Source organism: Salvelinus sp. IW2-2015, linkage group LG13 (assembly GCF_002910315.2).
Source record: "Salvelinus sp. IW2-2015 linkage group LG13, ASM291031v2, whole genome shotgun sequence".
In the NCBI taxonomy this organism is placed as follows: domain Eukaryota; kingdom Metazoa; phylum Chordata; class Actinopteri; order Salmoniformes; family Salmonidae; genus Salvelinus; species Salvelinus sp. IW2-2015.
In genome coordinates this window covers 3,690,454-3,702,406 of record NC_036853.1, presented here as the reverse complement: position 1 = coordinate 3,702,406, position 11,953 = coordinate 3,690,454, and the positions used below count along the sequence as shown (strand labels likewise).

At 42.5% G+C, this 11,953-nt stretch overlaps 1 pseudogene; it reads left to right on the top strand.

Annotated features, from left to right (window-relative positions):
• The first annotated feature begins 5,751 nt into the window (after positions 1 to 5,751).
• On the top strand, positions 5,752 to 11,282 carry LOC111971790 (hyaluronidase-like; annotated as a pseudogene).
• The last annotated feature ends 671 nt before the right edge of the window (positions 11,283 to 11,953 follow it).

The following is an 11,953-nucleotide window of genomic DNA, read 5'->3' as shown; positions in this document are numbered from 1 at the left end:
TCCATGGTAATATTCTACACCTTATTACAATGGTCGTCCATGGTAATATTCTACACTTATTACAATGGTCGTCCATGGTAACATTATACACCTTATTACAATGGTCGCCATGGTAATATTCTGCACCTTATTACAATGGTCGTCCATGGTAACATTATACACCTTATTACAATGGTCGTCCATGGTAACATTATACACTTTATTACAATGGTCGTCCTGGTAACATTATACACCTTATTACAATGGTTGTCCATGTGAATATTCTACACTTTATTACAATGGTCGTCCATGGTAACATTATACACCTTATTACAATGGTCGTCCATGGTAATATTCTACACTTTATTACAATGGTCGTCCATGGTAATATTCTGCACCTTATTACAATTGTCATCCATGGTAACATTATACACCTTATTACAATGGTGTTCCATGGTAACATTATACACCTTATTACAATGGTCGTCCATGGTAATATTCTACACTTATTACAATGGTCGTCCATGGTAAATTATACACCTTATTACAATGGTCGTCCATGGTAATATTCTACACTTTATTACAATGGTCGTCCATGGTAATATTCTGCACTTATTTACAATTGTGTCGTCCATGTAACATTATACACCTTATTACAATGGTCGTCCATGGTAACATTATACACCTTATTACAATTGTCGTCCATGGTAACATTACACCTTATTACAATGGTCGTCCATGGTAATATTCTACACCTTATCCACGTTGCACCTTATCCATATGGCAACCTTAGCCACAGATTTCCTTTCCTGAAAACTGAAAGTATCTACTGTACCTGTGTGCGGAGTCTACCTTGTAGATGTAGTTGTGGGTTTTAACAGTACACAAATTCTGTGATTGTATAAAAAAAATTAAAAAAGCTTTGTTACATTGTAACAGGTCTCTTTTGAACTGAAGCCATTGACCATTTGATGAAGTCCATGATGATACATGCCATCTGTTTTCATGTTTGAAACATAACACTCTTTGGTTAAAATCCTCCAGTTGAGAAGAGATAGTTAGCAGAGATGGGTCCCCTCTATTGCAAGATCGGTGTACCCCTGTGCCTGGCCTTTGTGCCATCTCCACTGCCTGACTTAGCCAGGTCAATGAGGAGGAGCCAAGACAATAAAAGAGGGGCATCTCTGGCCACATAGATACCAAGGGACCCAGGGGGGATCCAAAGTGAAGGGCACTGCTGCACCCCAAAAACCCAGATAAAGTGGCATCTAGGAGAGAGGAGAGCATCGTTTGACACTTATCGTTTCAAGAGTACCCGGACCTGTGCCTCAGGATCCACGGGACAAGACTAGATCAGTAGAAGCTTGGAAAGAGGTATGTGAGACTTTAGATCCTTCAAACTCAACTGGACCTTGAAGCCAGTTCCAGTGCTTGTTTTCATTGTTCCTGTCTAATCAGGGACTGATTTAATTATCAGGTAGAACGGAAAACCACCAGGCTCTGGACATCATAGGATAAGAGTTGAGTACCCTGCTTTAGATCATAGCTACATCTTACTCATGGTATTAAATCCCGATTGGTGTTTTTAAATCATTGATGAAGGATTTTAAAGCTGATTCCTTGACCTTGTCACGCCCTGATCTGTTTCACCTGTCCTTGTGATTGTCTCTACTCCCTCCTGGTGTCGCTCATTTTCCCCAGTCTATTTATCTCTGTGTTTCCTGTCTCTCTGTGCCAGTTCGTCTTGTATGTTTTTCCAAGTCAACCAACGGTTTTCCCGTTCTCCTGCTTTTTGATATTCTCCTTTTTCTAAGCCTCCCGGTTTTGACCCTTGCCTGTTTCTGGACGTTGTACCCGCCTGCCTGAACATTCTGCCTGCCTTGACCACGAGCCTGTCTGCCACTCTGTACATCCTGGACTCTGATCTGGTTTTGACCTTTTGCCTGTCCACGACCCTTCTCTTGCCTACACCTTTTGGATTAATAAACATTGTAAGACACCAACCATCTGCCTCCTGTGTCTGCATCTGGGTCCTTCCTTGTGTCATGATAGACCTGTCAATGTTTTAATTTGTTGTTTTATGATTTTGTTATACTCCTTTGATTTCTATGGTTTTTTATAGATTACTTGTTGTTTTTCAGGTTGGTCTGTCTGTAATTGTGTAATGACTTGGTGCTGCCTATCTTGGCCAGGACGCTCTTCAAAAAGAGCGTCCTGGCCAAGATCTCAAATCTCAAAGAGCCCTTACTGACCCAAATCTCAAAGAGCCCTTACTGACCCAAATCTCAAAGAGCCCTTACTGACCCAAATCTCAAAGAGCCCTTACTGACCCAAATCTCAAAGAGCCCTTACTGACCCAAATCTCAAAGAGCCCTTACTGGTTAAATAAAGATAAAAAGAAGAATACTAAAAAATCAAGAAGTAGTAATCACAGCTCAGATCAAGCTTATTTCTATCATAACACATATTAACTTTTACAGCTTTTAGTTTCACAGGCCTTACATGTCCCCCTATCATTGAGGGGATCAAATTTGCAGCATCTGATAATGATAATATTTAAGACTTGCAGGATCATTAAGATTGAGAGATGACGTATTGAACCAAAAGTATGGTACCACAGTAGATGAACTGGCAGGGAATATGAATACAACCACCATCACATATGGGAATTATTTTCACCAAACTGAAGAGGGGGGTAGAAATTCCACAAGATTTGAAGACAGGATCAAAGCTTTAGAACAGCCCACACAATAGTTAATGGGTGGTGGTGTACGTGCATACCGTGCGTGCACAATTGCATGTGTGAATTATGTAGGGAGGGTGTTATTAGAGCACAGTTTGTTATAATGTAAATGAGAACTGGAATAGTGACAAGTGCATCAAGTTCATGACAGGCCGACAATAGCCTGCTTTCATCAAGGCCAACCTGTTTCATAACAATTGTCAGATCCATGATTGCACAGATAGGAACACAGACACACACGGTGGAAAAGTGAGAGACCTTACACATGATATGCAGATCACAGGGATAGCATCAACAAACATCTCTCTGGATGCTGACTAGACTAGCGCTGGATCCAAAATAAGCAGAGAGAGAGTCTGACTCATGTGTTCTGCCCAGCACTGTGGTGCAGATTAGTGTCTCCACATGTTTACTTTTATTTCCACACTCGTTCTTTTCAACATTCAACCTCACGCCATCCCAGCTCCCCCAGAAGCACATTAACACATTGACAAAAGATCCACAGACAGTGCAGTGCTGGCCAGTACACATGCATGCACTCACACCTGCGCACCCTCCCAAATACGCACACATCCGGACACACAGACACAAACACATACACACACATTAGGATACACAGTTCTGTTGCACAAATGTTACTGTAAACACTGTACAATTAATGTAATCGTGATATAATGACTATGATTGTTCTACACAGAGGCTAGAGCCCGTAGGCATGGTACTTAAAGATGGGTCATTTACTTTCAATGTTGGTCACATATTAACAGCCTGTGAATTAAATACATGTATGAACAGGGTCTTCATGCACCCCATGGATGAGGATAAGTTGCCCTGACCAACATATATGCCAATTGCACACACATTGTGACGATATGCCACATATATACGTATATATACAGTATATATATTATTTTCTTACCACAAACTATCGGCGACGGACTCATTTCATTTTAGCTGCTTCCAGTATTTTATGGGAACAAACTAAAATAGTTTGATGATTATTTTCCGTGCAAAATTGCAGTTCATATGTCAAAGTATGAAAGATATATGAACTGAAAGCTAGTGATGATACAAGACATAACTGTCAGTATTACTAAGTAATGACACTAATAGAGGATAATGTATAACATTTTTATAATGACTGATTGAACATAGTCCATATGTACATGGACAGATCATGCTGTCCTATAGCAAGTGATTAGGATAATTGCTTCGTCTGCTCATTGACGTTTTAAGAGAAAGGTTAGCTTCCATTCTCAAAGTTCACTACTGCTAAGTTCATCTGGAATCAATCAGCACAGTCAGGAAACTTGGCTCCCGTTTGAATGCAATTGTGTCTATTTGAGGAAAGACATGACATCAAATGTGGAGTCTTTTGTCCGTTTTGACTCAGAATTGGTTGGGGAGGGGGGTGGGGGGGGGGTTCCTTTTTTAGTGGCCAGGATGAGTGGTGTTCCTGGAGGCACTGTGACTAGTTGTGGTATGAGAACGGCCTGAGAGACTTCACCACAGACTGTTTGTCTTGGGCAGGGATTACTCTACAGTTTGACCGTCAAAGCATGGTACAGGACTCCCTGCCTAAAGCCTTTTCCTCTTCAGTTATAACTACATATTAATTTTCATGAATTCTGTGGAGTGGCACAGTAGTTAATTACCCAAAACAACAACAACCATATGGTTCTTTCTGGTTTGAAACATTTATGAATAACAAAATAATTTTGAAAATCCCCCAGAATCAGTTACTGGTCAAAATTATACCGAAATCTATCTTGATTATTGTCGATCTAATATTTATATATTTCTTAATTCCATTCTTTTACTTTTAGATTTGTGTGTATTGTATGTGTATTCTTTTTTAGATACTACTGCACTGTTAGATACTACTGCACTGTTGGAGCTAGGAACACAAGCATTTTGCTACACCCGCAAAAACATCTGCTAAATATGTGTATGTGACCAATACAATTTGATTTGATTTGATTTGACAACATACAATGAGCCTATTGCCTATATATACAAAGCTGCTTTCCTAGGAGTGAGTGAATTCTTAAATTAATGGAGCAATCACATTCCCATTAGTGGTTTCACTCTCTCCTGCTCCGTGTTAGCGGTGGGCGAAAATGACTGCTGAGTTTCCATGTCTCTCTTGGAGACAACCTCAGTAGCCATGTATCCCGAGAGTGGGGTCATGGTTTCTCTCTCTGCACTCGGAAAAAGGGAACTGCAATGGGAGAGGGCGCCAATTGCAATTAGATGTGGGGGCATCTTACATAAGGAGCTGGAAAGAGTTTTATAGAAAAATGTGCGTGTGTGTGTGTGGTTCACTTTACTATCTTTTGGGGTTCCAAAAGTCCTCACAAGGATAGTAAAACATGGAAAAGTTGATAGGTGTGGACATTTCGCAGGTCCCCAAGAGGAAAAATGCTATTTTAGGCTTAGGGGTTAGGTTTAGGGTTAGGGTTAGAATTAAGGTTAGGTGTTGGGATTAGGGTTAGGTTTAGTTTTAGGGTTAGAGGTTTGGGCTTAGGGTTAATGTTAGGGTTAAGGGTTTGGTTAAGGGTTATGTTTAGGATTAGAGGTTAGGGAAAATATAATTTTGAATGGGAATAAATGATCCCACTTGGATAGTAAAAACAACGTGTGTGTGTGTGAGAGCGAGAATGAGTGTGTGTGTGTGTGTGAGAGAGGGAGTGTGTGTGTTGGTATGCATGCGTGCGGAATCATTGTCAAAATACAACAGACACAATAGTTCTTATTAAGGCCCACTTTGATATGTAAATATCTTTATTAACAGCGCCTCTATAACAGCGCCTCTTCAACCTCAGGAGGCTGAAGAAATTTGGCTTGGCACCTAAAACCCTCAAAAACTTTTACAGATGCACAATTGAAAGCATCCTGTCGGGCTGTATCACCGCCTGGTACGGCAACAGCACCGCCCGCAACCGCAGGGCTCTCCAGAGAGTTGTGCGGTCTGCCCAACACATCACCGGGGGCAAGCTACTTGCCCTCTAGGACACCTACAGCACCCGATGTCACAGGAAGGCCAAAAAGATCATCATGGACATCAACCAACCGAGTCACTGCCTGTTCACCCTGCTATCATCCAGAACGCGAGGTCAGTACAGGTGCATCAAAGCTGCGACTGAGAGACTGAAAAACAGCTTCTATCTCAAGGCCATCAGACTGTTAAATAGCCATCACTAGCACATTAGAGGCTGCTGCCCGATATATATAGACTTGAAATCACTGGCCACTTTAATAATGGAACACTAGTCACTTTAATAATGCTCACATATTTTGCATTACTCATCTCACATGTATATACTATATTCTATCCTATTCTACTGTAGCTTGGTCTATGCCGCTCTGACATTGCTCGTCCAAATATTTATATATTCTAATTCCATTCCTTTACTTTAGATTGTGTGTATTGTTAGATATTACTTGTTAGATATTACTGCACTGTTGGAGCTAGGAACACAAGCATTTTGCTACACCCGCAATAACATCTGCTAAACACGTGAATTTGACAAATACAATTTTATTTTATTTTATTTGATTAATGAAGGTCAACTCAATACGGCTTTGTTAGGGAAATGTAGGCATACATGTACATGACAAACCAAGCCCGGCAGACTTCACAGAGCATGACAAGTGAAATGGCACCTTTCTCTGTGAAGAACAGTGTATGGAATCTTGAGCAGTGCAGCTCAGTGACCCTCACTCAGATGTCCTTTCACCAACCCCACTTAAGCCCAAGAGGTGTTTACTTTTTCCCGCAAAAAGATGTGGTGATTTCTCTCCTGTCCTTTCCCTTTTGATGTGGGATAGGATGACCTATTGATCCATGTGCGCGATGCCGCTGATTGGCTGCTGTCAGCTGGTTGTGGGTTGGGGTCAGGGAAAGAGCCGGTGGTGAACAGATGAAGCATGCTCCTCTGATCCCTCACCGGCCCTTCATAGTGGTGTGGAACGCCCCCCCGGCCCTTCATAGTGGTGTGGAACGCCCCCCGGCCCTTCATCGTGGTGTGGAACGCCCCCCGGCCCTTCATAGTGTGTGGAAACGCCCCCCCGGCACTTCATCGTGGTGTGGAAACGCCCCCCGGCCCTTCATAGTGTGTGGAAGCCCCCGCCCTCATCGTGGTGTGGAACGCCCCCCGGCCCTTCATCGTGGTGTGGAACGCCCCCACGGAGTCCTGCCGCCTTCACTTCAAGGTGGACCTGGACCTCAGTGTCATCGACATTGTGGCAAACCTCAACGAGACCCTTAGTGGACTTAATGTCACCATCGTCTACCACAGCCACCTGGGCTATTACCCTTACTACGCCAGCTCTGGGGACCCCATCAATGCTGCCCCAGAACCAGAGCCTGTCCAAGCACCTGAGCAAGGCCAGGGCTGACAGCGACAAGCTCATCCTCCACAAGGAGGCCTGGGTGTCATTGACTGGGAGAACTGGAGGCACAGTGGGTGCGTAACTGGGTGAGCAACTGGGGCTCCAAGGAGCAGATCCGAAAGCTCCATCTAGGCAGGCCTGAGATCAAGGTGGAGAAGGAGGTCAAAGGAGGCTGGGCAGGCCTTCATTCCATTCCTTTACTTAGATTTGTGTGTATTAGGTAGTTGTTGTGGAATTGTTAGATTACTTGTTAGATATTGCTGCACTGTCGGAACTAGAAGCACAAGCATTTCACTACACTTGCAATAACATCTGCTAACCATGTGTATGTGACTAATAACATTTGATTTGATTTGATGAACAACACTCTACTGTTAGACGAAAGTTGACGACCTGACGGCCTCTGGGGCTTCAAACTGTTCCCTGACCTCAAAAACTAAGGCGTCAAGACACACCTGCATCGCTGCATGAGTGAAGTGAGAGCACAGCCCTCTACCCTTCCGTGTACCTACTACGAACTCAAGTCCACGGCCAACACCATCAAGTTCGTTCACTACCCAGTCAGAGGCCATGAGGATTGCGTCCATCACACACACTGACTTCACTCTGCCCGTGTTTGTCTACTACAGACTCTTCTACGCTTCCACCTTCACGATCCTCTCAGAGGTGAGAAGGATTACTAAACACTGGTGATATTGGGAAACTGATAACTTCCGTTGCTGTTGGTTCAAGAGCAAAAATAGATGTTAGGACAAGGATAAATATTCCAACACATTTTCTTAAGTTAGCTATTTATCTCATTGCGGCAAGTGTTTTATTGCCTGTCAGTCATTGTGATAAACTACCTAACCTCTGCATTTTTCTGTCAAGCAACTTGTCTCGTCTCGCCCCATGTTTTGCCCCCTAGTCAGTGTGGTGGATAAAAAGCTATTAATCAACTGAAGCTTCTAGAACTGTCACAGGGCTATGAATGGAATGCACAGTCTCAGCTACGAGACCTCAGATGACCTTTAATTGATTTACAACACCTGGGTGTTGTCCAGGAAAAAAAACTAGTCCCTAACCCCTAGGCACTTAAGTAAATCTGAAAGTACTGGATAGTTATGTCACGTTCTGACCCTAGTTCTTTTGTTATTTCTTTGTTTTAGTGTGTCGTCAGGGCGTGAGTTGGGTGGGTTGTCTATGTTAGTTTTTCTATGATTTTCTATTTCTGTGTTTGGCCGGATATGGTTCTCAATCAGAGGCAGCTGTCAATCGTTGTCCCTGATTGAGAACCATATTTAGGTAGCCTGTTTTCTATTGTGTTTTGTGGGTGGTTATTTTCAGTCTTTGTGTGTCTGCACCAGACAGAACTGTTTCGGTTATTTCTTTGTTATTTTGTTATTCAGTGTTCTGTTTTGATGATTATTAAACATCATGAACACTTACCACGCTGCACCTTGGTCCTCACCTTCTTCCACCGACGACAGCCGTTACAAGTTAATTATAAGCAATATAACATTTCACCTTGCCCTCTGATTGCCTGGGTGGGATATTGCTTACCTATCTAAACCTTTAAGGTGTATAAAAGTGCTTATTGAGAGTAGCTGCTAGGGGCTGGTTCTAGACTGGGCCATGATGTCTATTCTGACATTCAGGGGTCAAGAGGTAAAACATAACAATGAAATATGAACCAATACTGGACACTGGAGTGGGAGCAAGCATTGACCTCAACATACTCTGACTTGAGGGGAAGACTGTGTTTGGAGTGTTACATCTTCTCTTATATCTCTCCTAGAGTGACCTGGTCCACACTATTGGAGAGAGCACAGCTCTTGGGGCGTCGGGAATGGTATTTGGGGCTCCTCCGAAGATGCTCGAACTCAAAATGTTCCATAGAGTAGGGTTTCTTAATCCTGAATAGCTTGGATCCACAGCAGGGCACAGTTTTGTTACTTTCTGGCAACACGTGATTTCAACTAATCATCAAACCCAGATGTGAAAGTGCTGGTTAAGAAAAAAGTGTGCCTCTTTCTGTACTCCAGGGAGAAACCATGAAATGGAGAGTCATGAAACATGTGACCCATGCTTCAACGTTAAAGTATATAAAATATCATTACAATTACATAATAATGCCTTGTTGCCTGCAGTAAGCAAGAGCTGCTAGTGTCTACAGGGTTCCATGACAGGACATGACATCAAGCACTTTCAACGTGGGATTCCCTTCCTAGCCAGTTCTCAGTGTCTCCTAAAATAGTATGTTTCAGCACAGTCACTGTGGTTTATGAGATTAGGAGCCTTGGAAATGGCCTGATTTATATCAGACAGACAGTGCTGTGGTGTTCTTTTGGAAAGGGATTTTGTGGGTCATTTTGCATTCTGTTTACAAGAGGCGCATCAGTAATACATGAAGTGTGGATGTGGATTAATTTGCATTATATACAGATGTTGAATCTTAATTTGACCAGTATTGTGGCAGAAAAATTATCCTGCAGCAACAGGATTTGAACATTTAGTCGGTGGTTAAGCTATTAGCTAGCCAAAATTAGGCTACATAAAAAGTGCAATACTGTTAATACAACCGTGTGTTAATGCAAATTATTAGTGAATTTAAGTAAATCATGAAGCTCATCTGCGGTGCAGGAAAATTCTCAGAAACATAAGAGTGATCAAATTAAGATCCCACACCTGTGGGACTTAAATGAGGAATTTTTCCACTATTTCGTATTCAAATGATGATATGTTTTTACCGAACTCATTCTGTGTATCAGATGGTACATTTCATAATTAAGCCTGGATTCCCTCTATTACAGTTTTAAGAGGCAATAAATTAGAGAAGAAAAGATCATCAAAGGATAGTTAGTACAGATGTAGTGTCACGCCCTGACCTTAGAGATCCTATTTATGTGTTTCTATGTTTTGGCCGGGTATGGTTCTCAATCAGGGACAGCTGTCTATCGTTGTCTCTGATTGGGAACCATACTTAGGTACCCTTTTTTCCCACCTGTCTTTGTGGGAAGTTGACTTTGTTTAGGGCACTTAGCCTTAGAGCTTCACGGTTTGTTTTGTAGTGTTTATTGTTTTGTTCGGCGTCATTTTTGATTAAATAAAGAAAAGGTACGCTTACCACGCTGCACCTTGGTCCTCTCCTTTCAATGGCCGTGACATGTAGGATCTTAATTTGATTACTTTTTTGTTGCTGAGAATTTCAGTGCACAGCAGGAAATCCAAACTTGTAGTGTATTCAAGGTTTAAAAAAGCTTCTAAAGTTTCTAATGTCCACTTTAAATGTCAGACTTGATTTGCCCTAACTAAAAATATATCAACCCCTACAAAAATGTAAATGAATTATAATCCACATAACAATCCAATCCTTGTAGATGCAGGATTATTTTTCTGCTGTAGCAAACTGGATCAAATTAAGATCCTAGATCTGTACGTGAAGTAATGAACATACTGTGGGTGACAGAAGGAAGGTTCATTCAACATAACTACTATTTCCATTTAACTGCAGACCTATTTTTAGCTATACTTACAGTGACACCTATACTTATGCTGTGAATCATTATGTGTTTGTGTCTGTCTACGTGTACCTCCAGAGAACTGTCTGGCCGTGAAGAAGTACATTACTGCCCTTTAGGCTACTATGTCATCAAAGTCAGTTCAGCAGCCAAGCTGTGCAGTGAAGACCTGTACAAGAAGAATGGCAAGTGTGTGAGGAAGAGCCTCGACTCGGGGGCCTAACTCCGACCCCGCTTCTTCGACATTAGCAGAAACCCGGGCCCGCAGCTTCCACGTGTGTGGCCATCTTAACAACCACAACATCCTGGCCATGAAGCACAAGTTCACTTGCCAGTGCTACCAGGGCTGGACGGGGGTCTACTGTGAGATGCCCCAGATGCCACCCTTGCAAGGGGACATACTGGTCACCCTGGACCAGGGACAACAGCCTGCTAGGGGACATAATGGTCATCCTGTCACTTCACTTCGCCGCAAATCAAATTAAATCAAATCAAATCCAAAGTAAAACAAGCAATAATAAAGTGAATAAAGATAACTTGGCTATATACACAGGGTACCAGTACCGAGTTGATGTGCAGGGGTATGAGGTAATTGAGGTACACTCTTAGAAAAAAATATGCTATCTAGATCCTAAAAGGTTTCTTCGGTTGTCCCCACAGAATAACCCTTTGAATATCTATTTTTGGTTCCAGGTGGAAACCCTTTTCAGTTTCATATAGAACCCTTTCCAAAAGGGTTCTACCTGGAACCAAAAAGGGTTCTCCTATGGGGACAGCCAATAAACCTTTTGGAACCTTTTTTTCTGAATGTTGATACTGTATGTGCATATAACTAGGAATAAAGTGATAGATAATAAACAGTAGCAGCAGCTTATGTGTAAATTCAGATTCAGCTATTTGGTTAAATATTAAACTAAATATTTAGCAGTCTTATGGCTTGGGGGTAGAAGCTGTTCAGGGTCCTGTTGGTTCCAGACTTGGTGCATTGGTACCACTTGCCATGCGGTAGCAGAGAGAAAAGTCTATGACTTGGGTGTCTGGACAATTTTTAGGGCCTTCCTCTGACACCGCCTGGTATAGAGGTCCTGGATGGCAGGAAGCTTGGCCCATGTGAGGTACTGGGCCATTTGCACTACCCTCTGTAGTGCCTTGCGGTCGGAGGCAGAGCAGTTGCCATACCAGGCAGTGATGCAACCAGTCAGGATGCTCTCGATGGTGTAGCTGTAGAACCTTTTGAGGATCTGAGGACCCATGCCAAATCTTTTCAGTCTCCTGAGGGGGAATAGGTTATGTCAAGCCCTCTTCACGACTGTCTTGGTGTGCTCGGGCCATGTTA